Below are 18,823 nucleotides of genomic sequence, written 5' to 3'. Positions count from 1 at the left end.
GCAGAGCCAATCCGACTCCTTCAGAGAAGAGCAGCTAGTCAGACAGAAGGAGAGAAGGGACTACTAAAAGCTGAGCCAATCCAGCAATAGGAAGCCAAGTCAAATCCATAAAGATATGTCCTTGGTTTTGGATTTTGGCTTGTTTTAAGGATTTTTCTCAGTGGTGTTCATGTTTGGTGAACTTTTTGTTGCTGTTGTTCTTGTGTTTTGTTTTTTAAAGATAGTGTTCTTGAAGAGTTAAACTCACTCAAGTTCATTTTACAATGAAATCGGAATGTTTTAGATGGAAACAACCTCTTATAAGTGTAATCCTATATTCCTAATAAGCAGAATTAACAGTTCTAGGACCATTGTTCTCTCACACACTGTAATGGAGAGCATTATACCAGCAATGGACCATCTGGAACAACAGGCAGGGAGAGCCTTGGAGGATCAGAATGGATAACCATTTGCAGACTACATGGTTTTGGGGGAGTGAGACTTTAATAGCAGAGTGCAAGCATCTGTTTTCCCAGATACATGATCTGATTTGAACCATGACTCTTTGATACTGGTACCTACTGTTTTACTAGAGCCAAGTGGCTCTAAACAATGTCTATTCAGTTACTGCTAGAGAGAAATAAACAAATTAACAAGCTTATTTTCAATAAAGTTTAGAATTGGAAGAAGAATTTACTTATGTTGTGTAAATCTCCAGCTAGAAATTAAAATATCTGGACTTGGTTTAATTACATTTTGAATGTGGCCCCCAATAGGACTCTGTAACCTTTAGGGTTTAATAACTTCAGCTCATTTAATGTCCTTTCATTACATTACTGTAGCAATCCAAGAGTAAGGTTTGAAAACTAAAACTCTGTGCTTCCTCCTGGGCTTTCCCATATGTTCACCATCTTTAGCTTAGACTCCCAGGATACTCACGCCAAGTCTTACAAAATTGCCTTAGCAGAACAGAAAAATATCTTCTTTCACTTTATTCTATATACTTATTCTTTGTAGAGGAAGGAAAGGGGAAAAAAAGTTTGCCAAGCAATGCTCTGCTGAGTACCTACAGAAGATCCTGCCTAACTTCATGGAGAAAATCCAGGCAGCTCTCCTCATCCAGCCCCAGGAATAGGTCAGATAGCAAGGTACAGGCCCAAGACTGGCTGCTATGTTATGACCTGTTAAAAGACAGATTGCCCGACTTAAAACCTGCCACTAATAACCATGAATTTGAAAAACTCTGGATGAAGAGTCATAGAATTAACCAGACTGGAAGAGGCTTTTGGAGGTTGCATAATCCAACCATGCTCAAAACAGGGCTAACTTGCCCTAGTTGTAACAGCAAAGGACCCATTTGACAAAGTCTCCTACAGCACCTCCACTTCTCTCCTATGCATTATGTCAAATGAAGTGTTTTAGAATGTGGTTCTTGTGCTGACAGGCAGAATTAAAACATCTGGAGACTACATTTTCACATCTATGAACTCTAATGTCAAGGCAAAAATCATACTGGTGTGCAGGAAAGCAGAACCACAGAAATGCAGAGCGGGAGGCCAGTAGATGGGAAGCACCTCACTGCAGGAACCACTCTGTGCTGACACCACAGGTGGGATGCACATCACTGAGCTTCAGAGCTGATGACTGTGATACAAACATCTACTCTCCCTCCATAATCAGTGGAAAGAAATAAACCTCTCAGGCACAATTAATCTGACCTATTTAAGTGTTGCTTTAAGATAGCAGGAATTGCACTCGAGAATCTACTGACTGTCCTGATGTGATCTCCACTGACTCTAAAGAGACATAGTTGTAAGGAGATGAATCCTACCCAGTGATTGCTTTTACTCACAGCAAACCTTAAAATAGAAATAATGTGCATATGTGAACAAAGCAGGGGTGGAATATACCTTTCAAAGCCAATACCACTCAATGGAGACTGTAAAAGGATAGCGTTTCTCTTACAGTGAATAGATACAAATCTGTACAAAAGACTATCTAAAAATACATAGACATACACTTATAAGTGTTTCTCAGAGTTCCTTTCAACTACAATTTCTGCATCTCCAGGCAGCTGTCCCCCTTCATTAACAAGTGCGAATACATATCGAGATGCCTCTGACTCCACAAACAAACTGAATTCATGCTTTTACTTTACAGGGTGCTTTAAGAAAAAATATATATGTGTATATATATATTTTTTTTTTTAATGACACTTCATTAATTTTTTTTCCTAAATCCTGTTCATAATAAACTAATTTCTCATGGCCCAATAACAGTGTGGATAGGAGGATGTTCTCTCCATGGATTAACATCAGGACTGTAAGTCCCAGTGCCACAATTTGGCCATGCCCACACAGACAAGTACTCTTCCCTCATTTGCCACTAAGGAAAGATTAGGACATCGTTTAATTTCTAGACTGTTCTAAATCCAGAACTGCTAGAAACAGAAAAGATCAAGATTCTTTTGATTCAGAGCTACTAGATATTGGAAAACACTGTGAAATTAATGCAACAGATGGCTCTGAACAAAGACAACTGTTAAATCCAGGTATTATACACATATAGAGCACTTATACTTGAGTGCATAAAATAGCCACTAGGGCAATTACCATTTAAAACCATAAGGCAATGTTATAACAGAAGTCTAGTGTTGAACATCCTCTAAATATTATGGATATAAGTTAAGGTTTTAAGCCTGATACCTACTCCACTACAAAATGAACGTGAAAACTGCAGCACCAGACTATAATCCGACGTAGGTTTAATCAAGACTGAAATTTGTCACTACAGACCTACATTTAATTTAACAAATACATAGGTGAACCATCTGTGAATCTACCACGGCAAGTTTCAACTTGATGTTATGCGCCCCATGTTTAACACAGGCCAAAAAGACAAAGCTCTGATGATGGAAAGCCTCAAATCAGGAACAAACAGCTCCAGATTTGTATGGCTTTGTACTGCTGCCACAGCACCCATATATGTCATTTATGTATACAAATCCACTCATACACACTGCTGAGCTATTACCAAATCTTGAAAGGAATTTCCCAGCTGCACAAAAATGAACTACCACTTGGGCTAGCAAATGAATTTGTATGTGCAGCAATAACATCTGATTGATGTCACTGTCACATTCTCTTTAGTTTCAGAGAATTTGATAACCCCATCAGATACTGCTGCTGTGAGGAGAATCCCTATTTGTTAATCCAAATGGCATCTGTTACTGGAAAAAAGTAGAGACATCATTCCTCAAAGATGCAGTTCATATACTGTTGTTCATATATTCCCAGCTAGACATGATTTCAAGTACTCTGAAGATTAAAGAGGAGCTGTTTTGTGTTTCAATTAAGAAACAATTTGAATCAAACAATCAGCTTGCCTGCTCCTAAGGAATTATATTCTCGGTACATATATTTATGCCTACACAAATTACCTTTTGTGCATTCTCCTGAGTGTGTGTGGCATGTAGCTGTGTGTTGAGCTGCCCAGTGGGTGCTGGCAGACACCATACCTCTGTACTCATATTTGGGAGGAAGACGTACCAGCAACTGCCCCTAAGAAGTGTATTTATTGATGCTTGTACGCAACTATGTCATGATGACCCATCGCTTCAGTTTTTCCTTCTGATCTCTTCCCCTCCCCTGCAAATCTCTGCTGAAGGCATAACAGTCCTTGAAGTATAGTTTTAAAGCAGATAAATGATTTCATTTAGGACTCGCCATAGATCCCTTTTTGTACCCAAGCTATCAAGACCAGACACTATCCTCTTCAATTCTGCTAAAAGAGCAGAATGATACAAGTACAAGAACAGAGGTAAAAGTTGAATATGACAAGATTCATGTTATAGTCAGACATCAATTATATTACAAAAGCATTTTCATTTGTGTCTCTAACAGCTCTAGAAATAAACAAAAGGAAGGCACATATGATTTAAAAGTTACATCCGATTTTTAAAAGCCTGCTTTAAAAGTTCTGATTCCTACAACATATGTAAGAGCATTGAAAGTGGAAGAAGCACATGACTCTAAATAAGTACACGAAGATTTAATGCAATACAGGGTAGGCAGTGTAACTGCCACTAGTGAAGTTGCAAGAGCAATTGACCTTATAGGACAATGATATTTTAAGTGTCTATAAACTGGTAGTAAAGATGTTTCAACATTAAGTGCCCATATAAGACTTCAATAATGTTTGCGGGGTTTTTTTTGAGTACTTCATGTTTTACTACACTGCATTTCTGGTAATAACAGAGCAAGTAAAACACAGCTTAAGATTTATAGCTTAAGATGGTCAAGAAATAAAGTCAAAGTTTTCTTTAAACGTAAATAATTTCTGCTCTCAAAAAATAACCTTAAATATCCATTGTTCACTATGCTCTCAATAAAGCAGTCTTTAATGAGACACTAAAATTTGTTTGTGGAGACTTGTTTTGTAACAGCACTGAGGACAAATCTATTCTAGCGTCATGTACAACCGTAACAGTGTTCCCTTAAACTTATCATCTTACACTACATTTTTAAATTAGAAAGACCAGATTATCTTTAACTAGCTAGTCAGCTGCAGCTGATGCGCTGAGGACCCCACAACTTCAGGTTTCTCACTCATATTGTGAGAATGGCTCTTCCTTACAGTTTCAAGCACCCAGGACTGACGAATGAAAACCTAACATGATGCACTCTGCCACAGCTACTGAATGAAATCTTGAGTGTGCAAAGCATCTGACCCAAAGCCCAGATGTAGACATGAGAGGCATGCAAAGCGTTTCCATTCAGAAATGAGCATAACAAAGCAACTTTGATTTCCCATGAATCTGACGTCCAGGATGATCAGAAGGGTGAGCGAGCACAGTGATTTTCAACCTGAGATCCATCATCCAGAGACACTGAGCCTGTTGGCCCAAGCCCCATCATCAACTAATGCAATGTGGGACTCTTACAGATGCCATGAATCCTGCAGGTTTCATTAAATGCCAGCAACTGACCAAAACATTCATAGGACTGCTCGTAAGTGTGGAATTTTGAAAGGCACAAGTTTCCCAGCCAATCAGACTAGTTTTCATATCTCCTGAGCATTATGTACCAGCATTTCCTATTTCCCTCTGATATTTTTATAATAGAAATTTATTACAAGAATTTAAATTAGCATCAACAAGATTAGTTAAGAGGTTTGTGACTTTACTAGTTTCTAGAGCATCCCCCTCATGTGATTTGACACGTGGCTGAAATTGGTTAAATTAAGTCAATGAAAAAGGGCTTGCATTACATATTTTGTTCAATTGCATCTACGCAGATTCACAAATTCTTCTTGCTTATAAAATGAAAGAGTCTGAAGTTAAATTGGATTTTATGTCATTTCCTTTAGGTTCTGCCCATACGTTAGTACAGTGAGGTTACAAGAGTGTTCATGAAGAGCAAAACTGCTTTCCAGTTATGATTCTATGAGACTGGGCTCTTCCTACCTCCTCTCTTCACAGCAACAATGTGAAATTTAATTTAATCTATTTCAGAACTGCAAAGACAAGTACTTTTTTAGCAAAGCATAAGAGGGTTATCACTTTGAAGAACCACATTAGGCACTATAGTTCAGTCTTACACAAGAGATTAATTGACATGTGCTGTAGATTAATCAGAATAAGGCTTTTCATTACGAGTGGCCAAACATAACCAAATCACTTTGGAAGCAAATTACTGACTTGCCTAGAAATATATATGCAACAATTGCAAGTTTATTATTGCTGCTTGATGAAATGAAACAGCCTTTCAAAAACATTTACCTTGATTCTACATGAACCTCCTCTCACCTGCAGAATGCCTACATTAAAACTAAAACTAATCAAAAGCTACTCCACACTCAACAGAGTACTAAGTTGTCAAGCACAACTGGCATTCTCCTCTCAACAGCAGTGCTTGAGTCAAATTTCTGGCTGAAAAGGCTGCATCCTTTCATATACATCCAGTTGATAAACTATGTTCTACAAAGAGAAGTTTAATGAACAGGAAGAAAAGAAATGGAAATAGGAAAAAGAAACCACAGTTCTCCTTTTGTAGTATAGCCTTGTAACAAATAGTGCAGCGAAGAATATAGAAATTCTGATCTTTTGTCACCTGTCAAGGAATCCAAAGGAGGCAATACATGTTGTTGACACTGTGAAACCCAAACTTTTTCGTCTGACTCTCACACCCACTTTGCCCATTTTCCATTTGTTTTTAAATAAGGTCTGGAAAAAGCCCATAGAGCTACCACAGACTAAGAGCACAATTTAGGGCTGTAACACAACAGAAAGCACAACTACAACAGCAGAGGAGCAAGATCACAGGCTGCAACAAGTGAGGATTTGCTCAAACACAGCAGACACAGAAATAAAGAAAAGTAGCTACTTACTTTGAGAAGGCCTCAGGTATACAGGAATCTCCAACAAGATATCCTCACCTTCACCACCAACCCTCAAATGAGGTGTTGGAAAGGGTAGATCTTGGCTCCAGCCCTTCCAATCACTCAGACACATTACATGCACTTAAGCTCCCCTGGGTAGGCCCTGCCTTCCCACCAGGAGCTCTGTCACTGGTGCAGGCTGTGACTCAGCAGTTCTGCTTCAAGAGTATCTATGGGGAATGAAATAGAGAGAAACTTACCAACCACTGCACCGTGAAATTCCACAACATGAAGAGTATTTTCCTGAGTGCCACACCACAAAAGAAAAACCTTCATACACGTGTCCCATTTTTTCATAGGCTATTACTTTTGTTACATGCTTCACCCACCAGAAGGCAAGTTCTAGTTCAAATTCATTTTGATTCAAGTTTAATTAGCATCCTTTTCATGGAAAATTATCCTGTGTAACTGCTGACATGTCAGTGCATCACATACTTGTTGATCTTTGTTTGGAAGTGGAGAAAATACATTTTTATGGCATTTCAAAAGAAAAGTACATCCACGTGGAAAAAAAAAAAATCACACACTTGACTATAAAACACAAAAGAACTTCACGTGTACCAGAGCAGCAGCATCTGTACACTCAGCCCAGAAAATAATGTTTCTTTCCTGTGTTAAGTGCAAGTTTCTAGCACAAATTTACTTGGTGCAATTTTGTTCTGGAAAAAAAAAAAAAAAATGTTAAAAACTGTTTGGATACACAGTGAAATCAGATGCAGTACATCTTTATTTTTAATGGAATAATAATTGTACCCAAATTTCATATTCAGCCTTTGAAACATTTACCAGGGAAAAAAAAAAAAACAAAGGAGTGCTGTGAAGGTTTTTTCAGCATGACTCATATTGCTGTCATAAGAGTAAAAAAGTTTGAATTGATTTTGGTTGTATTGTTTCTTTATCTATAGCAATTGTCTGTCCTCTACTATCTATCTGGCCACCTACTACTTGTGTCAAACGAAGAGATCATCTAGCAAGTGACCCCTGACTTTGATTAGGACACTGATTGCACTATTACCTGATTGCATATTTGTATTCCTTGTAAAAGAGTCTGAACTACAAGAAGAAAGTATCTAAGCTCAATTTTGAATGAAATATTTTTGTTTTGTTTTGCAATAGATTCACCTCTCCTAGCACCTATATCACACCATCTTCTAGAAGTAAACAAGTGTAAGCCTTAAGTGAGATCTGATTTTGTCACTTATCATCTAGACACAAATGGACACAGAGCAGTCTTGTAAATAAACTTACAGATAAACAGGAAAAGGGCCAAGACCAAAGATTTCAAAACAAGGTTTATATGAATAACGTGTCCTCTCTATGAACTCTGTTTGACAGTGGATTGTGCACATATGGGTTTTCCAGGGCATAGGACAGGATATGTCAGTCAGAATAAGGTCATGAGCCCAAATGCTGACAGCTACATTGCATGTGGAACACAAAGCTCAAATGCCAAGACTGGGACTCACCTTCTGGCATAAACCACCCACGAATCCCAGAGCCAGCAACTACCAGCAACTCATGAGAAATGAAGATTGCCAGCACGGGTAGAACCTGGAAAACAAATCAAGGACTGATTGGCCAGAAATTTATTCCCACGTAAGGAGTATGTTATTTGATTTCCATGCCATTGTTCTTCTTTTCAGAGGAGAAGCTGAGTTATTCAAGCTCAGTTTCTCTTTGTACTTATTCAGTTCATTAGTTAATGAAGGCTTCCTTATATTAGTTAAATTCAGCCACCATTCATCTACCTGTTCCAGAGTTCACAACAGATGCCCTCTGGCACTTCACAAAGACCAGAATCTGCCTCAAAACAGGAATAACATATCTTATGAAAATGGAGATGCTATTGTTCATATGCTTTACCCCTGACCTATTTCCTCTGCACTCACAGGGCTGACCTGTTCTCTATAATTTTATACTGACTAAAGCAGTAAAAGGCTGAAGTTTATTGTAATATTCCATCAGTCTTTGTTTAGCCAGAAAGGAGGAAACTGCATTCAATCTGTTTGGGTTCTTACTGAATAGTGAAGAGCTCTGTACTCATCCAAAAGCTGCAGGTTCCTCTTCCTCACTAGCAAACACTGATAGTCAGTTCCCTTCCTCAGGTCTTTTAATCCCTATTCTGCTACTACACACACCAGCTTCATTTATACCCCTACAGGTCACCTTCAGCTCTTCTCTTTCAGTCTTAATTAAAGCAAGTGGGTGCTGCCTACCTGTAAATCTTTCCCAGACTCAAAGCTGCTTCTTCTTCTCTTATTTCAGAGATGCTGATGCACACATTTTCATACTCCCAAACTGACTATCTTTGCTGGCAATCCTAACTCATTGTTTAACAGTTTGTACGGAGCAAACTCTGAATAACGCACTGATGTGTCAATTATGTGGGGTGGCCACAAACTGCTTGCTGACATTCTTGGCAGTGCCAACACACTGCCTGCCTCTTAGCTAACTTAAGTGCTGCTGATTGTTAAAAACTCCACACTGACACCATGAAATGTGGGAAAAGGTACAGAGCTGTGGACACCCCCTCACTGTGGGAGCAAAGGGGAGCCCTGCTGGTGGAGTCTTACTGATATTCAATCCCCACAAAAAAACAGAGCTTATTCCTACTCAGAATGTAACTGATCCAAGGCTTTGCAAACTTCCTACTTAAAGATTAGAGACTGCCTGACTCTAACATGGGCCATCCCAACCGTCTCAGTGAATAAATGGTGCTGATTATGGATCAAAGTCTGGTAACTCAGCTTTTCCATCAGCAAACCCACAGAGGGCTGCTTTCAGTCACCTTTCTGACCAGGGTGTAGGATTGTGCACCAGAAAGTTACCACGTCACTCACTTTCCGTGCTTGAATGTGAACTTCAGGATTCTGCCTTAAATATCCCCAGCTTAGGCATAACCCACTGCTCACTTGTTTTGAGAGCTTCTCTCCTGATTTGCTCAACACAGCAGACATAGTTATTTCCTAATTGCAGACAAGCTCCAGATGTAGGTCAGGGAGTATTTAGCTAGAGGAGGCTAATAAAACAAGTCCCCAAGTGATGGGCATGTCTTTGTTTCCCTGACATTGCTTACTTTTGAACATCAGAGACTACGAGACTGTTTTGGTACAGGAAGTATGTTATGGCTGATGTAGCATAACAAATACTAGCTCTACATCCTTCTATTTAGGCTTCAATAATGTCAGAGGGCAGAAGTGACAATCAATGTATTTTGCATTCAGCAGAGATGACAGGCAGCTAAGAGCAATGGACAGACACAACATGGCAGAACAGAAGGTACTTGCCTGGAATAAATATCATCTTTGCTCCAGGCCTTCAAGAAATAACATTTCCAGTTTAGATTAATTCGTAATGCACAATGTATGATTGCAGACCTTGCTTTTGTACACAGACCTGGCCTTAAACATTGTTTGAACTGGTGTTGTCAGTCCTTTCTTGATCATTAAATTTATTTCCTAAAACTTAAGAAGCGTAAATGAAAGGCAGCTTCTGAAAAACAGTATTCAACATTTTTATGGAAAGTAGGTTTCTGGCTCTGCTCTTACTAATCACCCTTCAATCATAAATAATAAAACTGGTGAGTTCTATCTCTTTTTCAGAAAAGTTAGACGGAACTATCACCCAGTGTATACAAAATAGGGCTTCAAAGACACCCGCTCTGCAACATAATAGAAGAAATGGTGCTGAATGATGGATGGGAATCAGTTAAACTGATTTCTGGGACACGTTGTGCATTAATAAATCAGAGGCTGTGTGTTCACTGAAAGAAGCGTAGGAGGCACATTAAGAACTTTTACGGGAGTAAAGAAAAAAAAAGTTAACACTGTATTTCAAAGGAACCTACAGGAGGATTAGTACTAAAATCTTTTTATGAGCACTAATTCTGAGCACTTACATGAAGATCAAGAAAATAGTCAGCTCCACAGGAAATCCTGGAAGTTAATTTTTTTAGAAGACACTGCCGCATTTCACTGCATTTAATGACAACCATGCGCTATTTCTGAAGCGCTCTTGCCCAGCTCACAGCAAAGGTATTAGTTCCAACACTGATTGCCAATTCTAACACTACAAAAACACCTTCCTGCTTAGCAAGAACACAGCTTCAGAAACCAAGAGAAAAGCACTGAAACTAGAATCAAATATACACCTTCATCATGGATCCCAAGAAGTGCCCGCTGCAACACTATATTGTGAGCAGAGAGAGAAGCCTACAAGTCCTCGTGACTTGAGTCTGCAGACAACCTCAGTGCTATCTCATCTTCACCTTCCAAGTGGCTGGCTGAACTACATTTAAAAAGGAGGAAGAAAAAAAAAGAAATAAAACTCCTCCCAACCTGAACCAAAGATTGACTCCTTGCAGCTCCCAGGGACACAGAACTTGTGTAGGCAGAGAAATTTCACCGGAAAAAGGAAAAAAAAAAACAGATATTTTGTCTTATTCATTTACAGAACGACCCTGCTGCTAATAGCACATTGAGGGTGCTGTTAGAGGCTACAGAGCAAAATGATTAAGACAACCATAGAACAGCTATATGCTAGGGAAACAACATTTCAGTTAATAAGACAAGATGGTGCAGAAGTCTGTGAACACAGAACCACTCTTCTGTCAATAAACTCTTACCCTGTTTTCCTACTTTATTCAATTACAGACTCTTAGAATAGATGTACCACCATATAGTGGGCTTATATACCATTCAGTTAAGGTAACCTAACCATAAATACTTCCATGATTTCAGTAAATTGGAAAAAAAGACACGGTAAGTGAATACAAAATATGTCCTTCATTTACTGTCATTGTAATATAGTCGAGCTACAACACAATCTTCATTTAGGCAGCTCTAGGTACTAGACCACTTTCAGCAATGGACATGTTATAGCACAAAGAAACACGGGTTTCTTGAAAGCACTCTTGCATCAAAAGCTTAGCATTGTTATGGTGTGTGCATTTTAATGGAGTGGATTGTGTTGTGTGTTCATCCTACAGCTCATAGGAGACACATTTTCTAGAAAGCTAGAGGTTAGACAGCATTCTTAAGATGAAGAGCAGGCTGTTATGAGAAAACATAAAAACATGATTTGAGACAACTAAACTAGAAATTTAGAAATATATTGTAAGGCTTATAAATAATTGAAAAGAGAATGTTCCAAAGTTTTGATGTGTCATAAAAGCTTAGTTTAGAAGGTGATGAAATTATTTCAATTAAACAGAACAAATGTCAGCCGTGAATGCCTAAGCATTTTAATGTATTCATCCTGTAAAAGTACGGTGCATGCTGAGGCACGGAGGTGGTAGGGGCTCGCACAAAGGCAAGTTATTTGTGAATATAATTTGGACTGTACAAGAAATACGTTCCCAGACTGAGGAAGAGTTTCTCAATACAAAGTCTGTAAAAGCTCCAGTGTTGCAGTAGAAACACTGACTTCAGAATGATAATATACAAAGATGAGGATGCAAATGGTCCAAAGCTACCGAAACAGTTTGGTCATAGCAACAGAAAAAAAAAAACTTCTTTAACTTGATCCTAATGCATATAAAACAGTTTTGGAACAGACTGGTTCCATCGTCTTAAATGGTAGCACTCCCCACCCTGTAAAGGATACAATATTTCGTCTAACATAGGAGAAATATCTAAGTACCTAGTCAGTCCAAAGACAACATTCCCCTCAAGCAAAAACATGAACAAGGCAAAGAAGCTACGCACAAACAAATACAGTGGGTAAACCTGGTACTCAGATTATTTCCCTTTAAGAAAAAGTGACCAGAGAAAGAAAATAATCAGAAGGCAACAAGCTTTAAAGTAAACAAAAACAACCTGCTGCTTGGGCACTTCAGAAACTATCAACTGTAGGACCCCAAAAGCACTTCAGAATACAGCTGGTTTTGATACCATTTCTTCTTCTTTGAGCCTGATTCCCTCAACCAACCATATCATTGAACTTGATACCAGATTTATCATATTTGCTAAATAGTGAGCATACATTACATACAGGTGAGTAAACAACCTGTGATGGTGCCCAATACTCCAACCTGTGGAATCCAGAGATCCTAAGCTACAGACTGTGTCATATGCATGTATTCAGTATGCTGATGTACAATGTGCATTGTTAGTTATGATACATTTTCAATTTGGCTGCATCTAACAGCAGCACCATGGACTCAGCTGATGTTATATTACCTGTAGATGAAGGTCTTAGGAAGGTGGCTTTGTCACATTGTAGAGTGAGAACCAAAATCAGTACTTCAGGAAAGGTCTCTTTCAGGCAACTTCGTATTCTTACACATCTTCCTGTAGGAGAGCAAATAAATGGATGATACTTGTAGCTGCTCACAGCAGTTCCTAAACACCTAAGAACAAATGGATTTGAGTTATGACAATCATATCAAACCGACAAACATACAGAAAAATATAATACAAGCTCGAAGCACTAAAGAAGAGTGTTTATTACTGGTATTTAGCTTCTCCCAGTATCTTCCAGTCATTCTATCCAGCCAAAAACCAAAGCTTCCAGATCATACAAATAAAACCTGATTCCTTTGCTCCACAGTAATAATAATGTACTGGACTATATTTCATAGAACTTATTTGTGTCCTGCGAAACAGACTTTTCCATGACTGCCTGTTGTTAATAACCTCTCATGGGCTCACAGGAAACCTCAGTTTATGGCACAGCGGGAGAAATGTCTCCAAATAATAGTTTCATTTTAAACTTCTTTGGCAATCCAGCCAGGTGCACCAACCTCACTAAGGAACAGGGATAGAGTTCCATCTAAGAGACTGTCAGATGAGTGGTAACTCACAAAGCCAAGGAAAATGGGTATTTGGTAGGTAAAATCAGGCCTGTTGGAGACTTCACATGGGACAACTGGAAATATCAAAGGCTTGCTGAAGTGCAAGACTGAGCACAGAAAACTGAGAACAGACTACAGTAATAGCACTTAGGGAATGGTGGAAGCTGTTACACAATCATTACAAACAGAAAGAAGGCAAAACACTGCAGGTATTCAGCAATTTGTAAGAAACAGCAGCCTCTGACAGGGTGTGAGCTATGTAGACAAAGAATGATTATGGATCTTCAGGCTACAAATGAAATTCATTCCTAGGATTCAAGTGGAGAGCAAGCCAAACTTTTGTGAAGAAAACTAGGAGGAGGTCTCTTCATCACACAGAGAGAGGAACAAATTGTGATACTTAAAAAAAAACCAAAAAAGTCATGAGAAGCATAGAAAAGGGGGGAAAAAATCTTTCAATAATAATAGATGAGTCCAGAATAATCAAATGAAACACTTGGAAAATTTAGATATATGCAGCCATAAGCATAAAGCATAAGCATAAAACTACTTAAATCTGCTTTTAATTTCTATTGTAATTTTTATCTGCCCAAAATGGCTATTAGAGTTTGCTGAACAGCACAGTCATTGATATGTTGATACATGATTACACAAGGCACAATGTCATATTTGGCAATCCAAATCCTAATTAATGAACAGTCCTTGAAATAATACTAACTCGAATGATCAAAATTTAAAGTGATGAGCTTGCAGAAGGAAGCAGCATCCCATGATTTCTTTTCCACTGAACCATGAGATCTACAGGAACAAAATAGAAAATGAAAAATAAGGTTTTATGCAATCAAATTAAAGACAAAAGCAGAGAAGAAGAAAAGCAATAACAGTTTCTTTATCATCCCGAGCACTGGTAGTAAGAATAACTTATTCCTCATAGCCTGGAATGTCATGGCTGAAGCTGGAATCGAGAAATCAACAAGTCACAATCAGCATCTGGTTGATGGCCAGAAGGATGCTCAACATGTATTCCGGTATTAAAGACAATCTACAAGCAGATAATAACGTTGCAGCTTGCCTTGCCTAATGGTGTCCAATGAATCCATATTTCACATCCCAGCCACACTTCTTGCACAGCCATCCTTTACATGAGGATTTCATACATTACAGAGGTAGTTAATCCGATACCAGCAGAAAGCACTTCCAGGCCTCCCATACATGCAGCAACCTATAGTAGCAGTAGCTGCATTCAACTTATAAAACTAAAACCAAGAGCCTCCTATTTCTAGGAATATATTATATGGCGAGGTACAGAGTAAATGAACAATAACTTGTATCTTTTCCTATGTATCATGGATTTAAGTTTTAACGAGAGCGGAAAAAAAAAACCAACCACTTTTATAGAGGATTTTACTAAGATGAGTGACACTGTTCTAATTACATTGAATAATCTTGAACCAAAGAATTTTTTCCATTTCATGCCTTTAATGGATTTAAAGAAAATAAAAAATAAAAAAGAAAGAAAAAAAGAAACCCACAAATTACCTTAAGAACTGAATAGTTCTGACGATTAACAATATTTAACCAGAAAAATACTTCAAAGACATTAAGCATCTTTCCAAAATCCCATTCACCCAGCCAACAGGAACAAACAGGTTGGTTCTGCAGAACAACTAGCAAGGATATGGCCTGCCTCACTGATTTCCACAGCAAAGCTGACTTATCCCAAGGAAGACAGTGAAATGGCATCTGAACTCCTTACAGAAATGTGAAGGAGAACTCTACGGGTGATTTTAAGGAACTCATCTGAGTTCAGACTCCTTCCACAGCATCCTGCTGAAGACCAAGGAGATTTTTTTGCCTAAGGCCCTGAAGCCAGCTGCTGTGACAGCCTGTGCAATGGGGCAAAGACATATCTGATTGCTCTGGATCTGGATCTTCAGGATGTTAGGTCTCACAAAAACTGCTCAGTTGCCTTTTTCAAGGGGCAGGAAAACCCATAGGAATGATACCAAAGCTTTGGTCAGTTACCTTGACATTTCCTATAATACAAGCAAGGTTAAAAAAAAAAATAACAGGAAAAAAAAAAATTAACAGAAATCTAACATTTGCGTTGTTTCTAATGTTGAAGGACAAATGAACAAAAATAGAAGTGTGGTTTTCTCTTTAATCTTCTCATTTGAGGACCAGACCTAAGAGGTTTCTCACTCTATTCTGCAGTTTTAGACGAGACAACCCTGTGATGAAGGCTCTGCTCTTTGAAGAATCCTTCAGACCTCACATTCTCAGAGGAGAATACAGACAGAGGGACACATTTGCTACAAAATCCTCCCCCTTCTGCATGGCACTCCAGCTACTTTCAGATCTTGGTCCTTTTCTCAACCTTTGGGAATACCCTATTTAGCTTCAATAAGGATGCAGTTTGGGTAGTATTTCCTCACTACCATCTTCTCCCCTCCTCTACTGAGTGCCCCAATTTCACTGAACATGCTTGAAGTATAGATGTCTCTGTGAGAAAGTTATTAAAAAAAAACCAAACCAAATCACATTATATCCACAGTCAGGTCACAGACTGAAGAGGTAAGATCTGGACTAGAAGCACTGCTGACTTCCTAAATCAGTTTCACAAACCACACCAAGCATTCCACTGCTCTGCGCCAGCCACCCAAAAAATAAACTGAGGAGGGAAAAGAGAAATAAAGATAAGGCGTGATCACCACGAAGAGGAGAACTGTACACTCAGACAGAGAGCGCCTCTACAGTGACACAGGTTCATGCAGATAAATGCATTTCCTCAGCACTTCAATAGAGATCAATAGCAGTCCCTTGAGATAAACACCACAAACAATATGCCACCACGGGAATAAATCAGAAGATTAGAAGCAGAAAGGATTATTTATGTAAAAGAGCTGCATTGCGTTTGTTCCTTGGTTTGTGCAGCAGGTTTCTGAACGTCTCTGAGGAATTCTAAACTGTTCACTTAAGGACTGCTCATTACTTATAGCACTGAAAGGCAGCCACCCCAGGCCCGCTCTCTAGCCTCCACTAGCAATAGAGCCAGCATTGTTATCGTACATTGTGCTTTCCTTGAAGATGTGGCCATGGTTTTCAGATTATACAAAGAAAAGTCTCAGTCCTTTATTGCATAAGGAGAAACATGAATGCACCCTTATGCCAAAAAACTTGATAGCTACAGGACTGACAGCTGGTGTGAGAGCATGATGACACCACTCACTCACCACCTCCCCTCCAGTTGTTTCACCAAATACGACAGTCTTAGCAGACCCTGGCCTGTAGCCTTGGTAGAGGCAGATTTGTCCAGGACAGGTTTATGCAAGATCAGGTATTTCCACTGGATGTAAGACACTTTCAAGCTGGCATCTAAGAAACGCATCCTATGGAGAGAGTTTATCAGGGCTCCTAAAAGCAGTTTACAGTAATGGAAAACCAGTTCCTTAAAAGACAATAAAATAAAATAAAATAAAATAAAATAAAATAAAATAAAATAAAATAAAATAAAATAAAATAAAATAAAATAAAATAAAAATAGAAATAGGAAGAAATCACACACAGCACAAGTGTTCCTCATGAAAGGTGCTAAGCCTTTGCAGTGCTGCAAGGAGTGCTGTTTCGTACAGTCCTGTTTTTAATTCAATTATCTCAAGCTCTGCTGGAGGTAAGGAAATGCTGTTTTGACACAAAGGCTTTGACTTCATATGGTATACAAGGCTAGAGATGGTAATGTTGGGCCTTCAGAAAGCTTCAACTAAAGTCACAAAATTCAATGAAAAATAGTATGGATTTTCCTTTTTGATAGGCGCAAGGATTATCTTCCATCACTAGAAAAAGCTATAAAGTTATATTCTGTGAGAATACCTTGAATTGATATTTCAAAGGGCTTCTTTTGAAAGAATGATTTATAGATCACAAAGATCAATGGGTCTTTTATCAAAGAAAATGGATTCCTTTTCTGAACCACAAAGAAAAGAATAATGACATCCTAGACCATATTTTTGAAAGTTGTGTACAGCCAAGAAGACAATAGCTACAGCAGGTTACCACTTTACAGCAATGCGAACAACTCACTAATTACAGATGAAGTCCTTACGGTGCTTTGTGGAAGCCAGAAAGCAAAAGTTATAGTGCAGGAAAATTCACACTGAGAGTTATCTTACTCACTCGGCACATATTAAAAATTACATGGAGGTTTTCACTAATAAGTGCATATGACATAATAGAAAAATGGATACAAGTGTGCCAGTGTGCACACTTCATATCTTACCAGAACTCAAAACATGCATTTATGTTAAAGCATGCTCCCTGTATGAATTTTAAGTTACCTACTTCTTGACCACATCCCCTCCTCAGCTCAGCAATGAAATTCCTATCAAGTTTTTATTTGGATAGCCTGGATAGACAGGCTTTCCAAAATTATTTTCAGTGCTCAATGTGGTGGTACAGTTGATCTATTTCCATCATTTCATGCGCATCTGCTAAAGCATTACTCATCACAGCAGACATGAGATTCCCCCATTAGTTTCCTATAGAATGTTCCTCCAACCCACCAAGCCCCAACCTTTTTCTGAAGCTCATGAGCTCACAGAACAGTCTAACCTGACTTGCGGAATCAAACTCTATAATTCAGAGATGGGTTCTAAAGCAGGTATGTTTATTCCAGCGTTGCGCAGCGCCGGGTGCAAGGGGGATAGCTCCACCAAACTTGCACACCGTAAGGAGAAAAGTGTGTTGCAGATATAGGTTAAGCTAATACATAATCAATAGTCTCCTCCTCAGTTTGATTACATATTCATTACATTCCCTATGGCCCCGTTCCCCGTAACCCCATTCCCTCATTCCCCCTGACCCCATTCCCTGCGACCCTTGCCGTTGTTTTGGGGTGAAATTCTTCTTCTGTTTTCTTCTTGGTGTTATCTGCTGGTACCATTCTCCCACGTAAGCATCGTCTTGCCCGGGGGTATCTAATCCTTCTTCTTGTCAGAGGTCTCTGGACAGTTTCTTCTTATCTTTATTGCCCTCTTCTCTGGTTTTCTTTTGACTAAGTGTCTGTAATTCCCCTTTTCCCTGCCCTTTTAAATGTAAACTATCTACAGTTACCCTTCGTCTTGGTTTCTGTTAAGTTCCCCTTTCCCTTTCTATAGCAAAGTGTTACCTTACCACTATTTTGAGGCTTTGCTCATTCTTCAATTCCCCCCTTTTCTTTAATCTAGCAGGCTTTTACCTGCTAGATTCTTAATGGGTCTCAAAATAGGCTCCGCTCTCTACCTTTTGTCTCATCTCATATCTCTTCCAAACCTCGTATTCCCTTCCGGTACCTTGGTACAAGCACATAGAGCACTTTACTACTATACAGGTATAACTTATTAACAGCACCAAGATGGCTATAATGATTCCGACCAAAAAGAGCTGCTTTACCCATCCTAAATTTGGTAACCAGCTAGTGAGTGTATCCCACAATCTTTTTTCCCAGCCTATGTTATCCTGACTTGCCTTGTGCAACACCTTTGTTTGTTCCCAAATTTTCCTCAAGTCGGTTTCAATTCTTAGGTCTTTGTTTAGGTACACACAGCAGCTCTGATTTATTATTGTGCATACCCCCCC

At 38.9% G+C, this 18,823-nt stretch overlaps 1 protein-coding gene across 1 annotated transcript in view; it reads right to left on the bottom strand.

The window, feature by feature from the left end:
* LOC146760350 (nuclear pore complex protein Nup153-like) overlaps window positions 1-6,532 on the bottom strand; it is a 58,927-nt gene extending 52,395 nt beyond the window's left edge. The window contains exon 1 of the mRNA XM_085551540.1: window positions 6,367-6,532. The gene's annotated coding sequence lies outside the window, so the exon portion shown is untranslated. The remainder of the gene's footprint in view (window positions 1-6,366) is intronic.
* Window positions 6,533-18,823: the final 12,291 nt, after the last annotated feature.

Source organism: Coturnix japonica, chromosome 6 (assembly GCF_054131305.1).
Source record: "Coturnix japonica strain WE chromosome 6, WE-NBRP24, whole genome shotgun sequence".
In the NCBI taxonomy this organism is placed as follows: domain Eukaryota; kingdom Metazoa; phylum Chordata; class Aves; order Galliformes; family Phasianidae; genus Coturnix; species Coturnix japonica.
This window is presented reverse-complemented; position numbering and strand designations above follow the sequence as displayed.